This window comes from Mobula hypostoma, chromosome 15 (genome assembly GCF_963921235.1).
Source record: "Mobula hypostoma chromosome 15, sMobHyp1.1, whole genome shotgun sequence".
NCBI classification, from domain to species: Eukaryota; Metazoa; Chordata; class Chondrichthyes; order Myliobatiformes; family Myliobatidae; genus Mobula; species Mobula hypostoma.
In genome coordinates, this window is record NC_086111.1 from 19,232,162 (window position 1) to 19,254,243 (window position 22,082).

General features: G+C 41.6%; 1 protein-coding gene across 2 annotated transcripts in view; it reads right to left on the reverse strand.

Moving 5' to 3' along the window:
- The window catches only part of dag1 (dystroglycan 1), a 147,407-nt gene that overhangs the window by 120,901 nt on the left and 4,424 nt on the right, over window positions 1–22,082 (reverse strand). Inside the window, exon 2 of one of the 2 annotated variants that reach the window (XM_063067819.1) lies at window positions 21,908–22,052. The exons of the other annotated variant lie outside the window; for it this stretch is intronic. The gene's annotated coding sequence lies outside the window, so the exon portion shown is untranslated. The remainder of the gene's footprint in view (window positions 1–21,907; window positions 22,053–22,082) is intronic. 2 annotated transcript variants of the gene reach the window in all.

The following is a 22,082-nucleotide window of genomic DNA, read 5'->3' on the forward strand; positions in this document are numbered from 1 at the left end:
TACAAATATCAGCTCGGATCTCCCAAAGGTCAAATAGTGGATTACTGGAGTTCCAATGTAATTAAAAAGCTTGTACAGCTAAACGGCTTCTTAAAAAAACTGTCGTCAAGAACCACAGCTCCATTCAAGGCTGTAGCGATCAGCTTCTATATAACCATAGTGTTGTTGTATTCAGGAAAATCGTAACAACCTGCAACAGGTTGAGCATCGCTTTCCAAAATTCCAAAATCCAAAAGCTTCCAAAATCCAAGTGTTTTTTGTGTGTTGACATGACATCACAAGATACTGAGAAGGTTCTCAGGCAATGCTCAGGTCTCTGCACACCACAGACAGTTCTGAGAAGTGACCTTGCAAACGTAGTGAAGAACACTGCTTTAAACAACAGATGAAGATCTAGATCATGTACTGTCAGCATCAGAGAGTCACTTAACGGTATGCTGATCCTGAAACAGAGATCTATCATGATGAATTGAAAATTGAAGGTAATTATGAATATTCAGCAGGCTGATTGCAGAAATTTAAAAGACACAGCATTAAATTTTTAAAGCAGGGATTACCAATCCACAGACCCTTCAGTTAATAGGAGTAAATGGTAGGGGTCCATGGCATCAAAAAAAAAGGTGGGAATCCTTGATTTAAAGTGTCAAAATAAAAAGCAAAATACAAATTCAGTGTACTGTAACCTTTTAATCAAAACACAGCATTGTAGGTGGAGACTGCAAGCCTGTTGTTGTTTGCTGTTCAACAGCTGATTCAGGTGTTCTCTCAATGCTGCTGTGCTGCTTTTGTTACCCTGTACACAGATGTTCATGCAAGTAGTTTTAAGGTAATTAGTTCAAGGTAAATTTATCGACATACATATATGTCACCATATACAACACTGAGGTTCATTTTCTTGTAGGTATAATCATTAAATCCATATTAGAATAATAACCATAATAGAATCAATGAAAAACCACACCAACTTGGGTGTTAAACCAGTGTGCAAAATACACAAACTGCAAATATGAGGAGAAATAAATAACAAATAAACAACAAAATAAGAATACAAGATGAAGAGTCCTTGAAAGTGAGTCCATGGGTTGTGGGAACATTTCAATGATGGGAAAGCTGAAGTTATCCCTTTGGTTCAAGAGCCTGTTGGTTGAGGGGTATTAACTATTCCAGAACCTGGTGGTGCAAGTCCTGAAGCTTCTGTACCATCTTCCTGATGGCAGTAGCAAGAAAAGAGCAAGTCTAGAGTGGTAGGGGTCCCTGATGATGGATGCTACGTTACCCTTGATGGACTGGGCCATATACACTATTTTTCGTAGGATTTTTCCATTCAAAGGCTTTGGTGTTTCCATACCAGGCTTTCTGCAGCCAGTCAATATACTCTCCACCATACATCTATAGAAGTTTGTCAAATGCTTAGATCTCATGCTGAATCCAAAATACTTCCAGCCTCAAGCATTTTGGATATGGGTACTCAATCTGTATAACATGTGGCTTCCAAGGACAGTGTAAAGCTCAACACGGGAGAACATGTACAAGCTACTTGCACAAGAGCAATCTATATTCAGTTAGCAAATCCAATCAAGGCATCTGGGACTACAAAAAAAAATCTCATTAATGGTAGAATTTCTCAATTTAACCAGACATGCCAAGGTTCCTCAGCTCTCCCACAATTCAGATTTTTAAGTTTAAAATCTGCAAATACAACAGTATATTCACGTCATTCATAATACAAGATACAGGTTTCCCCCGCTATCCGAAGGTACAGCGTTCCTATGAAACGGTTTGTAACCCAGGATGTCGTAAAGTAAATAAGCAATTACCATTAATATGGGAAAAATTTGAGCGTTCCCAGACCCAAAAAATAACTACAAAATCATGCCAAATAACACATAAAACCTAAAATAACAGTAACATATTGTAAAAACAGGAGTGATATGATAGATACACAGCCTATATAAAGTAGAAATACTTTTCTGCAGCACTGTCTAGCGCAGCGAAAATCTTGCTGAAGCGCTCTCGGCAGAAACACTCTCTCCAGTAACCTTTAAACTATGAGGCTGCCAAATCATACCAAATAACACATAAAAATACACAACCTATATAAAGTAGAAATAATGTATGTACAGTGTAGTTTCGCTTACCGGAATCGGGAGGGCTCAAATAAATTGCAGTTTCGTCACAGTTAAACATTTACTTATACGAATAACCACCTGATGCAATCGGCAATCGCCTCTGATCTGGGCCGACATTTACGTGCTGGGCGGCACCTAATTAATTAGCTTGTTTATTTTGGCTTTTTTCTTAAAGATGTGCTGGGTGAGTTCCGACTACCGCTGCACCGCTGCATCCTTCGCGGCAATGTATCGGTCCGCAGCCCGGAGGTGGGGGACAACTGCTTAAACTATGAAGCTGCCCTTGCCTCAGAAACTGATCAAACCACCCATGACTAACTTTAAATTCCACTTTTGCAACACTTTCATCACCATCGCCCAGTGCTTTCTGCTTCAACTTATTAAAAAGACTGACTGATTTCTCCTTAAGTGTAAGGAAACTTAACGGAACACCACGCTTTGTACATCCATCAATCCACTCAAGCAACAGACTTTCCATCTTATCCATTATTGGATGCCGACTAAGAGAGACCACTTTGCTACGAGCAGAACGAACAGTAACATCGGCAGCTTTCAAAATTCTTTCTCTCTGCATATAAATAGTGCCAATGGTGGACGCAGGCAAGTTCAACGCGCGGACAATGTCCTTACTTCGTTCACCACAATGGAAATGCTTAATTATGTCTAGTTTTACGCTAAGTGTAACAACCTTACGAGCTCTTTTAGGCTTTTCCGATACTTTAGAACTCATCTTACTAACGGATGCACAAAATAAATCGAGAAAAAGCACATGTTTAAGAAATGGCGGCTGGAATGCAGTTCTGGAGGAGGAGCTTGGCTGTTTGGGCGCGCGCTGCCTTTTTTTGCAACAGTGAAAACACCTTCTGTTAGCAAAAACAGGTAACTAATGTAGGTCTTTTGTAACAGCGAGGTGTCGTAAAGCTAACGTTTGGAAAACGGGGGCCACATGTACATCTTTTCTTTAAATCTGCATTAAATCAGGATAGCATCAAATCTTCTTTCAATCACATTCCATGAATGATTAGCTTACGTTCCAAGTCCTCAGAATGCACTGGTGGGACCACCTTAAACTGGTTTCCTCATCCCATAGTTCTGGACTATTCAACATGCCAGTATCAAGCAACACACATCAAAGTTGCTGGTGAACACAGCAGGCCAGACAGATCAGGACAAAGGGTCTCGGCCCGAAACGTCGACTGTACTCTTCCTAGAGATGCTGCCTGGCCTGCTGCGTTCACCAGCAACTTCTATGTGTGTTGCTTGAATTTCCAGCATCTGCAGAATTCCTCGTGTTTGCGTTTTCGAATATGCCAGTATGCAACTTTTGCTCACAGGTAACCTTGCATTAGAAGACCAACAAATGTCAGGCAGACCAGAGGGCAACTTTCACCAAATTGATATCTTTCCTATAGTGGCTGATCCTAGTTGCCTGTTGAGCAGAGTCTTATATTTCACTTGACAGTCCATTGTTTCTCTTTCCAAGCCTTAAATATACATCCTAGAAGATGAATGATGATCAACCCCTATTGCAGAGATGTTAAGAACTCAGCTGTACAAGGATCTGATGAGGAAGACCCCTACCACTAGCCAAAGGAAACTTGGGTTGCCTGCTTGAGCATTCTGGTGACAAGTTATTTGTCTAAACAACTTGGACCCAATCTGCATGGGAGAACCAGTTGTTAGGATCCACATCGCCCTTCACAGATCTATTGGGTATCAAGCAAGTCTGATCAAACTGAATCACCAGCCCCAAAGCAGGCTAGGTGTAATATATATAGTATGGAAGCTGACCTTCATCTCACTTAGTCCACACCACCCCACACTAATACATTATTCTCCCTGTATTCCTATTAACCTACTACCCCCACACACAAAATCCCCAAACTCTTACAACCACCTGTGCATTAGGGATAACTTCCAGAGATCAATTATCCTATATTTGGGATGTAGAAAGAAACAAGTATCTAGAGAAAAAAACCTGCGTATTCACAGGGAGAAGGTGCAATCCACACAAGAACAGAGACAGCAACTTTTGCGATCAACATTAAGCAGAAAAATAAGTCACCAATTTCTGATCTCACTTCTGATTGTAGAAAAAGGTAATGTCGTCAATGACATCAATTGTTCTTCATGAATTCCATGAGAATAATTCAACTTTGTTTTTTTTTACAGAAGCATGGTCCAGCTCCTCAATGTTCAATGAGAACAAGACCTTTATGGCTTGACAAGTGGCTTTTCTTCACATGTTCTTTGCACTGCCTGTACCAAGCTTCCTAAGTACATGTTCCTAAGCATGTAGACTGAACATGGAATATGTCAGCCCATGGCCTTCAGTCATGGACTGCTCCTTGCAAATGAAGACGAGGCGCTTCAGGTCAAATTGCTGGCTGACAGTTGACATATGTCCATGCGTCCCTGGGAACAGACTGTAGAACAGTGTCCTGTGCTATACAGCTGTTAGGGATGAACAAAGACCACTGCTTTTCTCTTCCAGCTTCCTCAGCAAATGTTCATTCCAATAGCTGGTTTATGAAGTAGCTCCTACTGAAGCAAGCACAGACTGAACCTCAGACTGCACTCTCACTACAGTCAGCCCTCCTTATCCGCAGGTTCCGCATGCGCGGATTCAACCAACCGCGGATCAGGAAAACCCGGAAGTTCTCTCTCCAACACTTGTTGTTTGAACATGCACAGACTATTTTTTCTTGTCATTATTCCCTAAACAATACAGTATAACAACTATTTACATAGCATTTACATTGTATTAGGTATTATAAGTAATCTAGAGACGATTTAAAAGTACAGGCAGTCCCCGGGTTATGAATGAGTTCCATTCCTGTGTCCGTCTTTAAGTTGAATTTGAAGTCGGAACAGGTACATCCGGTATTATTTAGCGTCAGTTAGTCAAATGTTTGTCTTACATATTTTACCCTTCTATGCATATAAAACACTGAAGAAACGTATGTATTTCAATAATTAAACCACTGTGTTGCTTAGTAATAATTGTAGCTTTCCTCGGGGCAGGGCCTTTCACATGCTCTATTAAAATTGTTCTGATCGTTGACCGACTGTAGCCTAACGCTTTTCCAATGACCGATGGCGTTTCACCTTTCCGATCGCTTTATTACTTCCACTTTATTTTCAATCGTGATCGTGATTATTTTTGTGAACAGAAACACTGCGGATTCAGAGCTGCGCCGGGTCCCAAGGTCCACCGCACTGAGACGGGTTAAATAAGGTCCGGGGTTCCACTGGGTCCTACAGACCACCGCGCTGGACTTCAGCATCCACGTTTTTTGGTATCCACAGGGGGTCCCAGAACCAATCCCCCCGGATAAGGAGGGCCGACTGTATTTGCCAAGTACGATCTTGGTACTTGCCTGGTAATACAGTATTCTGCCAGATGATTGACAGTTTGCTCAAGGAATCACCCAAGATTTACTATTGCTTTCCCTATAGGGCTTCAAGGACACACTGCACATACCTCTGGCCCTGACTTACAGTCAAAACAAACTTGATTGTTGCAACACCAGACTGGAGACACTATCCGGGGCTGCAATCTGCAGGTATTAAAATTAGTTCATATTGTGACAGGTTGTACAGTTTAAAAGCTAGAAAGGGTGTAGTGGAATTAGGTTTGGCCAAATTAACAGGAGTCACCTTTTCTAGATATCAGACTGAATCTGAGAGGGTGACAGTGTTTAGACTTCCTATGAATAAAATGGAGATTTCTTGGTGACTGTTCGAAGATAATGACTTCATCCTGCACTATGCCATCACTGATGAGAAATGCTCCATTAGCACAATCTTCTACTTCTCTTCCTGGCAGCCCACCACCTCCCACCTACATAACACATTGGGCAGAAAACCACAGACAGGAAAGTGTAGAAACAAAACATAACCACTACTTCCATGACAGCGATTACACAGTTAGTCCTTGCCAAATTTAGGACAAGTCTAAAGTGCAATTCAAAACATTACCACCAATAAGTATATAGGAATGAATAGAAATTGATTTTGAAGCAAATGAGAGTTTGCAATTTTTCCCCAAACAATACTAAACATACTGCAAACTCTCAATCTACTTCTAGTGTGCTAACAAATAGACAACACGTCAATAAGGTGGGAAAACATTTAACCTTTTCGGTAAGGGCAGCACCTACATCTATGTTGTTTCAGGGAAGAATCATTAGATTGTTTTAGCAAGCCTATCGTTCTCAACATTTGATGGAAGGGAAAGAGTGAAGTCAAAGAAAACAATGTAATTCACAATTACGTGAAATTTGGAAAATATAAAGACATTTTGCATTTGTGCATTATTTTTCATTATTAGGATATTACAAAATATTAAAATTGTTCCTGTATAGTGTAGGGAAACAGTAAGTTTGTTATACTCTTGGTTCAAATTAGCTATGTGAATAAGAATAATCTGTTTATGGAATTGAGAGGCAAATTCTGTATAGGCCTGAACCACATTGAAATGGTGCCCTGGAATGAATTGATTAATTAAAAAAGACCTTAATGAAAGGCTACACCTCCACCTCCCAGCTGTGTTGGAACGTCAACTTAGATTTGCTGTGATCCTCAGTCATTCTTGGGAAAGCACAAAAAGAACAAGGACTTTCTTTACCCACCTACAGCAGTTTAAGCTAGCCTAGCCTTTGGCCATCTTGCTCTTCCCAAGTTCCATCTTAATCATCCATTTAGTTAGAAAAGGTCAATGCAGAAATCTTCCATCCTCAAAAGCACAATGCAGGCAGCCATTCAACTTGAAATTTACCAACACCTTCACTGCACCAGCACAACTGTCTCAAGCATTTAACCATCAAAACCACAAAGTCCATCAGCTAGGGCAAAGGAATACCAGGACAACAGTGACCCTCGAGATAAACACTACCTACTTACACACACCTCAAGGACTGGAAAGATACCAAAGTCATCTCCACAAAATACTCCAAATCTCCAGGAAGCACAAACTACTAATGTCAGCACCTGCTCCCAGACCAACATGCTCAGCACTGAGGCACTACTTACACTCAGCCAGCATCCACGGGAAGGACTTGTTTCCAGTCTCCTCAAGCACTCTGGCTATGACAGTTTGCAAAAAAGTTACCAGCCAGACAGAAGTAATTCCAGATTCTCAAAGTCTCCTTGCAAAATGTAATGTGCCCACCAACTCATAGAAGCACCTAAGCCCGAGTGGTATAGCATAGAATTGGGCCCTTCAGGCTTGCATCATGCTATCCTTTTTCACTAATCCCATTAGTCCATATGCTTTTGCTTTGGAGGCAAGAGATAGCAGATGCTGGAAACTACAACAAAGACCAAAATACTGATGGAACTCCGGTGATTGGGCAGCAACTATGGAGGATACTGTCCAGTCAACATTTTAAGTTGATACCCTTCATCAGGACCCAGAACATTGACAGTCCACATCCTTCCACAGCTGCTCCCTAATCTGATTAGTTTCTCCTTCCTTTGCCTTGCTTGCCTCTTAAATATTGTGACTATGATTTCACCTCTGGCAGCAAGCTCCAGACATCACTAAAAACTTGGCCATCAAATTCCCTTTAAGGTTCTATTCATTCACCTCAAATCAATGAATGTCCTCTTGTTTTTAATATTCTGAACTGCATGGGAGAAAGATTTTAACCTCTGGACTACTCATGCCTCCTTTAAAATTATACACTTTTTGGTCACTCAGTCATCTTCACTCCAGGGAACAAATTCAACCCATCCATTCTCTTCCCTGTAAGTCCTCTAATCCCAGTGAACCTTCTCTACACTGCCACACCATAGGAAGGATGTGGCTGTCTGTGACCAGAACTGCACACAGTACTCCAAATATAGTCTAAACAGTGACCCTACTCATGTTTTACAAAATCACTATAGAGGAGAGCATGCAGAATGGTATTAAAGACCTCAATTCCTTGCATCAGCACACAAGGACCTGTGTAAAGAGCAAAATTAGCACAGACCCCAAACAATCCACATGCCAAAACTATCCAGCACCTGCTGCAACATAGTCCACAGGTACTACCCTGACCTCATCCACATCTGACCAAGAATTTGAATAGAAGAAAGTCACCCTCAGTACTAAAGAACCACTTAAATGGCAATAGTGATGGCAGTAACTCAAGAATAATTCAATGATCACAGTTATAAAGGTACTGTGTACATCATGTGAACGTTAAAAAGATTTTGAACAAAATTTAAATATCAATTTCGAGATCTTAAATTTAAAGATGGGGCAGATGGGTCCCAGGACCTCTTCACCCAATGTGTTCATTCATCCATAATTACACAATGAACCAACTTAAAACAAGAATGCATGGCAACATCTTGGGTACAGATAAGGTGTTTTTTTAAATACAAGTCAGCTTCAGTTTCTTTTGTAAAATTGCTGCCTCCAGGGCCTCCCCATCACCGTCCAGACTTGCTGTGGAATGTTGCCATGCTAGGAATTTGTCTCCTTTTAAAAAAAACTGCCTTCCAACAAATAGATAGACATACGGTGCAAAAAAGATGCTGTTCCCAACAGTGATGACTTTTAAGCAGATTTCCATTCTATCCAAGCAGGACAAGACGAGGAGAATATACAGAAGCTGAATGCAAGGCAGGGTCCCCATACATATACCAATGGACTCGGCAATACAGAGCAGCACAACTGAATGACTATCACAGCATGCTTGAGGTATACAGTCACAAAACTAGTTTCACATTACCAATGCTGTCTTGACTTAGTTCTCAGATAGTATGGTTATTCATTAACTAGGTTTATTCTTTATACATTCATCCAGCTAACTACATAAAAGCAGTCACCCTGACCTGGTTTTAATACGCCAATTGAAAATCTCAACTCAGTGCTTGTTCGTGCAACTGCATTCCTCATGCTAGACCAAGAGTAAATCAAAAATCCACAGATAAACAAATGGAGATTCAGGGAGAGAAGTGTGAGGGGTCAGAGTGGGCACTCAAACACTTGTTCAGTCTCGGCCCGAAATGTCAACTGTACCTCTTCCTAGAGATACTGCCTGGCCTGCTGCATTCACCAGCATTTTTTTTTGTGTTTTGCTTGAACTTCCAGCATCTGCAGATTTCCTCGTGTGTACTTGTTCAGTTCTACTCCTTTGCTAGAAACACAGCACAATCCACGCTTCCAAGCTCCATTTCTGGCCTGTAAAGAGGAGGGGGCAACTGGGGCAGACTGCAGAACAGGGTGGAGGCAGGCAGCTGTGTGACGGGAGAAATTAGCCAGGCTCTCAACTCTTCAATATTCACATCTAATCTACTGGAAAGGATTGGCAAGAAACTGCAGTCACTTGAGGGGAAGATGGGAAAAGGGGAAGAAAATAGGGTTTAGTAGCGTAGAGGTTAACACAACGCTTTACAGTACTAGCAAGCAACATGGGTTCAATTCCCGGCACTATATGCAAGGAGTTCCTTCATCTTGTTTATTTTGTGCTGCATTGGAGCTGGAGTAAGGAGCAAGTACATACTTCCTATAGCTACGTGGGTTTCTCCAGGTGCTCTGGTTTTCTCCCACAATCCAAACGCATACTGGCTGGTAGGCTAATTGGTCATTGTAAATTGTCCCCGATTAGGCTGGGGGTTGTTGGGCGGCTCAGCCTTAAGTGTCACAATATATAAATAAAAACTATGTCCAAGTAGAAAAGCAGCAATTCTTACATGAAGTACTATACCATTATGATCACTTGCTGACCTCACATTTTGGATACAATTGGCCGAGAGTTTGCATACAATTTGCAGTTTTTAAATACAGTTCTTAAAATTTCTTCAATACTCAAATGATGCTGTGCGTGATGAATAATTTGCAACTATTCTCACAAAATGAACAATGTCAACTCCATGGTTAAGGCGGAAGTATTAGAGTGAATAATTTTTTCCTCTTAAAAAAGTCTTCTTTAAATATTGGTACAATGATAGCAGTCCTCTGGTGTCAAACCTGTGGGATTGAAGAAAGGTCAAAGCCTCTGCAATTTCCCTCACTTCTTTTAATGTTTGAGATGTACTTCATCTGGGCCTGGTGATTTATTCATTTTCAGAGTTGCTAAACTCCTTAACATTTGTAATTTAGTGCTTCCACAGCACTGTCATAATCAAAATTAGTGGTTTTCTTAACCAAAAAATTTATAAACAGTTGTGAATAGCTGTATTCCCAACACATATCTGTGGTACACCACCAGTCCTATCCAACCACTTGACCACCAGTTCATTAAAGTTCCCAGCCACATGAATAAGCTGCATTTAGTTCCATAAATTTCAAGTACAAACAAGTTTTTTTTTAAAAACTTTAACAAATATCTTTGCAAACCTATAATCAATTTTATTCATTTGCTCTTACATAAAAAACATCAAATCAGTATCAGATATGACCCATCCTTTGCAGATAAAACCCATTTAGAACATGACAGGATTTGAACAGGGGGAAAATATCAAACATAGCAAAACTCCGGGGCACTTGGGCAGCTGGTTAACTCCAGTTCTCTGCTTACAGGTATAACTGTGAGGGAAAGAAGTGGCGTCATCAGCTTTTGAAGTTTGGCACAATGTGGGTGTATTGTTAAATGGGGATGAGTTTCAACTGCTCCACTGTCAGATGCATGCAGCCTTAAAGCAAATTGTCTACAAACCTCTCTTCCATTGGTGTGGCCCTCTAGACAGTATAGACCAAATCTTTCAACTCTGTTACACTCAAAGTGCAAGCAAATACCAAAGTGTTTTCTTCTTCATTCAATATTCATCGATAAGGAAACAAGGAACCACACACAAATATACAGACTCCCAAAAGCCACAAGCTTAAACTACACCATTAATTAGTGGCTTCAATCAGGCAGTTTAAACCTAGCCCTTTAGTATAAGCAGTCCACTTCATCTAAAAATATCACTGCTATGAATATCCTGAAATATTTTTAATCATGAAGGCATTCAGCTCCTTTAACCCACTCTTTCGCCGCCAACACCCAATTACAAGCACCTACACGACATGGAATCAGTTCTTTTTACTTACATTAGCTCTGAAATGAAGTTAGCGTGGATTTAATAACACTGAATTTAACAGAGAACCTCCTTTTTCCTTTCCTTCCATTTATTTAGCCATCCTGGCCCAAGGCATTCAAAGGTTAGCGGAGTGGGAAGATGCCCTGCTAACATTAATAACCTGACAAGATCCTAGGGTCATGTCTTGGGTTAACATTAAAATGACCAGCCTCAAAAGCTGTCAGTAGGAGGGCTACAATAGCCAGTGTGTACAGTCCTGATTATTATGCAATAACACACACAAGGTTCCTTCAGGTTGTTACAGCCAGTGAGTGGGGGTGGGGAGGGGAAGAGATAGTGGAGATAAGCTCCCTTTATGAAATGCTCCCAATGGCATGCATCTTAAATAGCCTCCGACAACTAAACCCAAATTTCTCATCTGGTTTAGCTACCAAACTTGGCAGAACTGTTTCTAGTTACAGGAGACACAAAGACTGGTTACTGGCGCCTTGCAACCAGTCACTTTGGACAGATGGGGCTCATCAGCTGTGGTTGGCAGCTCATCCAGGAGAAAGAAAACTGCTGCCACGTGGATATACCCACTCATAGGGAAAGTTTCGGGACTAAACCCCCAAGGGAAAGCCCAGAGCTGGAGTCCCTAAGGCAGTCCAACGTTGAGTTGAATGCTGACTGGCAGCTCCTGCGAAACAGCATCCGGTCTCTACCGTTGCTTTGGATTCACCAGCTGCTTGGAAAGGGGGAGCCTGTTGCATGGGCAACAGCTTGCTCTTCAGGTGCTACTGCCCTGACTTGCACATCAGCTGAGAAGTAGGCAGCTAGGATGCAACATCTATGGTTGACCACAACCAACTTGGTGGGGGGGGGGGAACAGCTTCCCAACATGCACGAAAAGCTCGAACTCAGTAGGTCAGACAACATCTGTTTATCCTTCTCTATAGATCACAGGCTTCCCCATCTGGGGTTCACAGACCCCTTGCTTAAGGCATAATAGCATAAAAAGCTTGGGAACCACTGCCACAGATGCTGCCTGACCCGGGTTCCTCCAACATTTGGTGTACGTTACTCTGAATTTCCAGCATCTACAGAACCTCTCAATTTTATTCAGTGAAGATACAAGATGTGTTCAGTACTGATTCATCTACAACTGAACAGGCTACTGACGTAAGCTGTTACGCCCAGAATCATTTAATTCTCAGGAGTCAAAATATACAATAAGACTTTCAACACTGAACAAAAATTAAGTTACTGCTCCTTCACTGGACAGGTATTTGGATAGAGGAATGGGATTAACATAAATAGGCAGAGTCGACATGGATGAAGGGCCATAAAGGACCTTTCTCTGATGTACATTCTTATGATTTTCAGATAGATACTTCACAACTGCAAAGGATAGACACTTCTGAACACTAATAATATTTATCTTTTGGGGATTAGGGTGGGGTGGAAATGAATGAAACAAGGACTTGGAAATAACGACTAATTTTGAGGGAACAAATACAAGTGTTTCCCCACCAAGCTCACATCACAGCCAGGCCCAATGATAAAAGAAAATTACTCTGATAGAACCAAGAACTTCAGTACGTAAGGCCCAAAATGGGATTAGTCTAGAGAAGCATCATGGTCAGCTTAGATGAGATGGGCTGAAAAGGTTCATTTCTATAATGTACATATCAGATTCAATTACCCCATACATACTACAGGGTATTCACTCACAATGTTACTATTTTAAGGACTTCATGAGAAGAGAACATTTAACAAATGATGCCACCAAAACTGCAATGCCAAGTATAACCATCCTCTGCTTGGACAGTAACTGTGCTCAAGGTCTCCAACCTATTAGAATGGCACCCTAACTCAATGGTAAACTACTGAATTGCCAAAGCTCTGCTTTTGTGCCCTTCATCCGTCTCAAAGGGAGAGGAGAATGAAATGATGAATGTAGGTCAAGGTGTATTTCAGAATAAACAACATACTCAATCACCTGATGGTTGGTGCACGGCAACCAAAAGTAACTGCAACGCTAGTGCAGCTTGGGGCGTTCCGGAGTTCAAATCTGGCACCATCTGTAAGGAGTTTGTACATCCTGTTCTCCCATAGGTTTCCCTTCCCCACCCCACCCCAGCGTTCGTTTCCTCCCACAGTCTAAAGGCATACAAGGCTAGGTTAATTGGTCATTGTAACTGATCCTGATCAGGTTAGGGTTAATCGGGGATGCCAGGCCAGTGCGGCTTGAAGGGCTGGAAACACCTACTCTGGGCTGAGTCACCAAATAAAAATGAAATAAATCAAAATTGCAAGGATGGTGAGGAAGGAAGGAATTCTTGGCATATGGTGATGCATCTGACCCCGAGCCACAGCCCTCAGTTTATGGTCCGCTGTTGCTATCTTTATCCTGACCCAGTCACTTGTTATGAACTGGTCTCCACATTCAAGCATACAATCAACAACTAAAGATTTTTCTCGCAACAATGCATAAACAACTTCAAAGTAAAAGGAGGCAGAGGAAGAGAAGTGTGAATGACATCAGGGCTGGGGAAGAGTACCCTAGATTCATTTCTACGCAAAAGTAATACAAGAACACAAAGTAGCAGTCAGGAGCACATGAAACCTATGAAACCTGCCCCACCCAGAAAACAAGACATCAGAGCAGAATTAGGCAGGTTCAAAATCTTGCAATAATTTTAACAGCTGAAAGAAACAAATTAAATCCTAGGAACAAAAAATTCCTGGAACACTAACAAAAGTTTCCTGTAACCTAATCTGGATTAGAAGTCTGCAGGAAGGATTGACGCAAACCACACTGTTCAGGTTCATAAAAAGGTGTGCAGAAAAGAAACTGCAGATACAAGATCCAAAACAAAAAATAAACATTGGAAGAACTCAGCAGGTTAAGCACAAAATAAAAGAGGTGTAAATTGATGAATCAGGACTGCTGAACTGCAAAGACTGCCCATATGTCTGGGGTGTGGAGGGTGGAAGGGACTGGTGACACCAGATGGTGGGGATTTTCCTCCCACCTACCCACCACAGTAATACACCAGATACAGACCTGTGTTTGTACTATATCCCCAAGCCCCAAGCCAAGTGCCTTATAAAAGGTACTAATGTACCTGCCTCAACCACTTCTTGCGGGAGGTCATTCTATATATTCACCACAGTCTGCACGAAAAGGTTGCCTTTTAGATCCCTTATAAATCTCTCCCCTCTCACCCTAAACCTGTGCATCTAGTTCTGGACTTCTTAGTAGCACGATCACACAAGTGAGATATTCTGGTCTGTCTACTGCTGGGTCCTCAAATCACTGCAGAGGTTGATCCAGAATCCATATATTCTGGTGCAGTGTGGGCAACAGCAAGTGGTGGCTGTGGTTAGTGGCTGGGGCTGGGTCTTTTGGTTGTTCAGTCTCTCCTTTTGCAGCTGTCACTTGCCCTTTATGGCACAACTCTCTTTTCAACAGATGAAATATTGAGTTCCTTCAGGCTATTTTGATGTCATCTTGAAGCGTTTCCTTTGCCCACCAGGGGATCGCTGGCCTTCCTTCAACGGGGAGTAAAGGATCTGTTTGAGTAGACTCGAGTCAGGCATCCGAATAACATGACCTTTCCTTCAGAGTTGGTATTGCTTTATCGTGTGAGATGATGTTCATGTTGGCCTTCTCCAGTAAGCTGGTGATAGTGTGTATTCTTCCAGCTGATCCTCAATCTTAAGGTTCTTGGGTGGCATTGTTCCAGAGTTTTCAGGTATCTACTGTAATGATTCAGCTCCAGACAGTAAGGCAGGAAGGACAATTGCTCTATAGACCAAATGTTCTATAGGTTGCAGTTGTCAAAGACTTTTCCTTAATCTTGCATAAACTCCATTAGCACTACTCAGGCAGAGCTTGATGTCTGAATCAATGTCTGCTTTTGAGAGAATGCTGCCAAGGTAGAGAAAGTGCTTGACATTTTCAAGGATGATATCGACTTTTACCGAGGGCTTGGTAAATGGCTTGTTGGACAATGGTGGATATTGGACCCATGCCTTTTTATACCTATTCAAAAAAGACTTAGGGCCTTATATGCTTTGGCAAAGGCATACAAGATACACTGGAGGTCTTCTTCAGGGTGTGCTGCAGTGGCGTTGTCATCCGCATTCTGAAGCTCCATGATAGTGGTGGTGCTGATGATCTTGAACTGGTTGAGATCGAAAAGCCTATTGTCCATTCTATTCACAGTTAGGATTTCCTGTGGCAGGTCTTGGTCAATGCGGTGAAGGATGGCAGCAATAAAAGATGGTAAATCAGGCAGTGATCCAGCCTTGTTTAACCTGTCATGACAGTGAAGGGTTCTAATTCAGCACCATCAATCCTGAGTACTGGGGATGGCAAGTCATCATGCAGTAGCCTCAGTACTCGTAAGGACAGCCATATCTTAATGATACAAGCCAGACAGCTTGGTGGTCCACTGTATCAAATGCTGTTGCCAAATCTGTGAAAGTTAAGTACAAGGACTGCCTTTGCTCATGGCATTTTTCCTGTACTTGGCATGATGTGAAGATCATGCCTGCAATACCTCTAGATGGGTGGAAAACACATTGTGATTCAGAGTACTTCTTCAGATACCAGGAGTTGGTTGACAGGGGTATGTGCAAGCACTTTGCCTATTGTTGACAAGTGGGAGATGCCTCCAATTGCCACAATCTGCCTTGCCTTCCTTCTTGAATATGGTGGGTTCCCCTACCATTGTAGCTATTACCACCCACCTTATTCATGCCTCTCATAATTTTAAACATTTCTAAGGTCACTCATTTTCCTATGTTTCAAGAAAGAATGAAAGACCTGGCCAGGCAAACTTCTCCCTGCAACTCAGGTCCTCTCCTTCCAGCAATACCCTCAAATCTTTTCTGTATTCTTTCCATTTTAATCACATTTTTCCTATAACAATATTTTGCCACTCCTCAGTCCACCTTGCTAAGTAATCAAGATTCCTTTGTTATCTTTAATAATCTGCTTCACTATCAACATGTCCCAATTTTGTGTCATTTGTAAACTTACTGATCAAGTCTTGTGTATTTGCATCCAAATCATTTATAATGAAAGAAAACAAAGGTTTCAATACCAACCACTGCAGCACACTACTAGTCAACATCCTCCTTTCCAAGAAAGGACTTTCAATCACCACTCTCTGCTTCCTACCTCCAATCCACCTAACTAACCCTTCGCCTAACAGTTCAGGCGAATCGTGAAGTCCAAAAAGACAACATATACTACCCTTCTCATCTTTTACGTTACCACTTCAAAAAACTCCAAAAATAAATTGACTACCCACAAAGCCATACTGACTACTTTTTTTTAATAACGTTTATCAAAATGCCGGTAGAACCTACCCCTCAATTCTCAAGTAACTTCCGCATTACTGATGTTAGGCTGACTAGCCTACAATTTTTCCGGCTTGACCTTGCTGTTCTCTATAAACAATGGAACAATATTAGCCATGGTACAATCTTCAGGAGCGTTATTGGTGCCTAACAATGAAGCAAATATCTCCACAAGGGCCTCTGCAGTTTCTTTTCTAGCATCCCACAAAGACCAAGGATGTACTCTACTCGGTATCTAGTTTCACTATAACCTACCTGCTTCTATCTTCAAAATACTATACACGGTAATCGTTCCTGATCCCCCAGTCCTGATGCACTGATTTGAACCGATACATCCACTTACATGCTTTGCCACTACAGATACTGACCGACTCACTGAGCTCTTAGAAACATAGAAAACCTACAGCACAATACAGGTCCTTCAGCCCACAATGCTGTGCTGAACATATCCTTACTTTAGAAATTACTAGGGTTATCCATATCCCTCATTTTTCTAAACTCCATGTACCAATCCAGGAGTCTCTTAAAAGACCATCGTATCTGCCTCCACCACCGTCGCCGGCAGCCCATTCCACGCACTCACCATTCTGTAAAAAAAACTTACCACTGACATCTCCTCTGTACCTACTTCCAAGCAGCTTAAAACTGTGCTCTCGTGCTAGCCATTTTAGTCCTGAGAAAAAGCCTCTGACCATCCACATAATCAATGCCTCTCAACATCTTATACACCTCTCTCAGGTCATCTCTCATCCTCCATTACTCCAAGGAGAAAAGGCCGAGTTCACTCAAACTATTCTCATAAGGCATGCTCCCCAATCCAGGCAACATTCTTGTAAATCTCCTCTGCACCCTTTCCATGGTTTCCATGTCCTTCCTGTAGTGAGGCGACCAGAACTGAGCACAGTACTCCAAGTGGGGTCTGACCAGGTTCCTATATAGCTGCAACATTACCTCCCCGCTCCTAAACTCAATCCCACGATTGATGAAGGCCAACGCAACGCATGCCTTCTTAACCACAGAGTCAACCTGCGCAGCAGCTTTGAGTGTCCTATGGATTCGGACCCCAAGATCCCTTTGATGCTCCACACTGCCAAGAGTCTTACCAGTAATACTATATTCTGCCATCATATTTGACCTACCAAAATGAACCACCTCACACTTATCTGGGTTGAACTCCATCTGCCACTTCTCGACCTAGTTTTGCATCCTATCAACGTCCCGCTGTAACCTCTGACAGCCCTCCACACTATCCACAACACCCCCAACCTTTGTGTCATCAGAAAATTTACTAACCCATCCCTTCACTTCCTCATCCAGGTCATTTATAAAAATCATAGAGTAGGGGTCCCAGAACATACTGGTCACCAACCTCCATGCAGAATATGACCCATCTACAACCACTCTCTGCCTTATGTGAGCAAGCCAATTCTAGATCCACAAGCAAGGTCCCCTTGGATCCCATGCCTCCTTACTTTCTCAATAAGCCTTGCATGGGGTTCCTTATCAAATGCCTTGCTGAAATCCATATATGCCTCTCCAAATGTTCATAAATCCTGCCTTTCAGGATCATCTCCATCAACTTACTGAAGTAAGAAAACTTCTGAAGTTTTATTTCTGGAAAAGGTGTATCCATCAAACAAGAAGGCAAGTATTGAACGGAATTGGGCAAAATACTAATTCTGTGCATCAACTTGAGGAATCTAAACACAAACAGGCCCCTCAGCCTACTGCATCTGTCCTGAGCATTGAACATACGTCTATACTAATCCCTACTGCCTCTTGCATTCTGATCAACCACACACCCTAATACATCAATTGCCCTGCACTCACCTATACTAGGGACAATTTAGAGGAGGCTTAACCCAACAAGCACACAAGGCACACTGCAGATGCCAGTTTGAATGTCCTCTTTGCAACCGTGGAGGTCAGGATCCACCCAAAGGAACTCTTCAAAGTGGCCAACTCTGGATTACTTTCATAGAGGCCAAGACTCTGGAATCACATAAAGCCAGTGGAGGTTATGTTTGTGAAAAGGGGATCTGTATGTTCATAGTCCAACTGAATACCCTCCAAATTTTATATTCCTTTGTGTGGCTTGACCTCCCAAATGAGTGTTTAGCCATTTTTAAATAAATTCAAATTTTTGTACTTTCCTGCAGGCCGCCCCAAGCCATAGCATTTTAGTGTAGGGGGAAATGATATGCAGAACAATGCTGACTTTTAACTTCAGACAATTACAGCATCTGTATTATATCTACCATAAACACTGACTGAAACTACGCATTACCTATGGCAAACAAATTCAACTCACACAATCATGAGAAAATATGCCAAAACGTCCTCCGCTGGTCTGGACGAGAACATCATTCTGCTTCACAATGCCCTATTGTTGGTCAAAGTTAAACTTGATGTTGAAATCTGAACTTGCTTGGCATGGAGACAAATCTCATTTGTGCTAGAATCCAAATTAAAAACCTTAAAAGTTTGCATGAACTACTTTCAAAATCATTCCTTGGTCCAATGAAAAATTATCATACCCAAATTTATAACCACAGGAGTAAACTTGCCATGTTGTAGCATCTCAAATGTACATTTTGAAGTTTCTCAATCATATTGCAAGTTATTCTGCTCTGACCAATTTGATTTGGCCAGCCAGTGTGGGCAGCCACTACATCATGGTTTGAAAGACATCCTTCCATCTATTCAATAAAGTACATGAAAAATACACGCATTGTACTGGATTACTATATACCTGCTTTGTCACTGCACATCAGATTTCTTCCCTTGACATCTACACTGGTGTGAAAAACATCACCGGAAATCGACTATACTTCTGTATACTTAGTAATGCGAAAAGGCAACTATCTAGATATGATGTTGCATGACGAGAAATCCAAGGTAAACTTTTGAGTTTGAGATTCTGACAAAAATAAAACAGTAAACACAAGAGATTGTGCAGATGCTTTAAACCCAGAGTAACATGCACAAAATGCTGGAGGAACTCAAGCGGGTCAAGCAGCATCCAGGAAGAGGAATAAACAGTCACTGTTTCAGGCTCATTGTCCGGACTGCTGCTGTTTATTCCCCTCCAGAGACGCTGCCTGACTGAGTTCCTTCAGGATTGTGTGTGCGTGTGTTGCTCTGGATTTCAGGCATCTGCAGGTGCTTACCTTTCATTTTTGTGTTAGAAAATCAAACTCAAAAGCATACCTTAGATTTCTAGTCATGCAATATCATGTCTAAATGCCTTTCTGCATTACTAGGACAGGTCAGAAATACTGTATAGTCTATTTCCAATGATCTTTCACACACCAGTGTAGATGTGCTTAAAAATTTATGTGCCATAGTGACTTTAGGAATAAAGATGCCAACTGCTTGTGCCTTGACTTATAACAGCCCCAAACACCCAAAACCACTGAGCTTTGCACTGTTAGTAGCCAGCTTCAGGGTGAACAGCAGCCACAGATTTGCCTAAGCCTGTACTGTTGTTATACTACTTTGAGATTCATTTACTTGCAGGCGTTAACAGGAAAATTAAACACAATAGAATTTGCGAGAAATTAAAAGACCGACAAAAAAAACCACAGTGCAAGAGAGGCCATCTCCCCCTTTCAGTCTAATTGAATGGCCTTCACCCAAACTGTTGACCATCTACTTTCCTCCATAGATGCCAGGCTGCTCCAGCACTTTATTACAAAATAAAAGTTATATATTCAGCCATAAGGTCCCTTAGCTCAACTGTGCACAAATACCCTAAGCAGGCAGACACAAAAGTCATCTTTCTTTAACGCTAGAGAAAAATGTAACTGCACACTGCAGCTAGAATTGTTTGTATTGCATAATTATTAATTAACTACATATCACTAAACCTGAGGAATTCATCTGCAATATGACATACCAAAGATGTATAATTTAACTGCAACTAAGTTTCTAGAAGGAATGCAGCTTAATCTATCTTTCAACCCAAGGATCAGTACAAACTGCTCCTCAGTCCATTCCCAATGCTTGCCAAGAAAACGCCAGCCGTATTTGCTTTTGGAAGTGACATACAAGACCCACTGATCATTCTTCACATCTTGCTTATCCAGTCAATCTTTGTAGAAATCCTTGAAAAGCAGCTGCTGTGCAGATCATGATTATTAATATTGCTTGAAATACACATTAAGGTGATCCTGAAAGTAAAGGCGAAGAGAATTAAGAGATTGCCAGGTACATCAAGACAAGCAAATAGCAGTAGGCAATTTAGCCCACTGACCCTGACCCTGTATTCCACCCCCCACTCAATACATTTACCTAAATGTCTCTTCCAATTTTTCTGGGCATTTACCTAGAAGTCTATTCATCTTGGTTTCCAATCCAAGCTTGAATTGAATAAGTATCTATAACCATTTGTGAGAGAGTTCTAGATTTTTATGACTCTTAAAGTACTTCGCAACATTCCCAAGTTGCCTGACTGACTAAATTTGTGAAAAAATGACTCATCTGCCAGAGAAAATAGAGTCACCTGAGCCAAGATTCGGAAGTCCACTGGAAAAGTGACTAAACTCTCCCTTAGTGCCACCCAACTGCTGAGACCAGGAGGAGGGAGAAAGCTCCCTTTCAGCAACAGGTCATTCAACGCAAAATAGCATACACTTTCCAATTAACCACTCACGAATGCACTGATAATACATTGATGGGTGGGAAATAGCGTATGGAATACACTGAAGTAACTTTAATCAGACACCCAATTTACCTTTCAGTTTCACTTCCATGACAATTGAGGAAAGGCCAATGAATATTTCTTCTTTTGTGAATTTGCCTTGTTCAGCTTTGCATTTTCCTCTCCTGTAACCCAGAACTCAATCACACTTCCAGAAAACTAATTGTCTGTATTCTAGAACTACAGATTTAACAAAAACAATGCTTAATGCTACCAAAATTGTTATTCGGTCATTGGGTGCTGAACTGCAGTTCTGTCGGTTTTGGCCAATTATTCACATCTTACTGACTGCCTCACCCAGGTAAAATCTGAGCCTTTTTACACTAATAAACTGGGGAATAACAGACTCAAACCTTTGCCAATGAACTACAAGCCTGCTGGCCTTGTATTTAATTTAGAAAATACATACTGAACTGATAATAACTTAATTCCTTCATTGCGTTTTTTTCCCTTTGAAACTGTAATATGGTCCGTTTCCATGACAATATATCAATAGTTGCAGTTCTAACAGAAGAGCAACTGTATGTGGGAAGAGAAAGATATCAGTATTTTGAAGTATCCCCCACCTCCTTGCTAATTTCCAGTGTCCAATAGAGACGGCTCCGGTGAGGCCCACCAAGTGGGGTGGGAGGAATGAAGTATCAACTGTCTAGGAGGCTCAGTTTTACTGAGCCTCCCTGATCAATCTGCCCACAAATACCTTTCTTCCAGGTGCTGAAGACCATGCTCTCGTTCTAGAAATGCACATCTGCTGGCCAGTAAGTTTTGCGGTGACTTTATGACTGCCCATCTTCACTGCTCTAAACAATTCAGTCATCAAAAAGCAGCACTGGTTTGCTTTTAGTCTGCAAGATTAAAACCTCTGATCACTTACC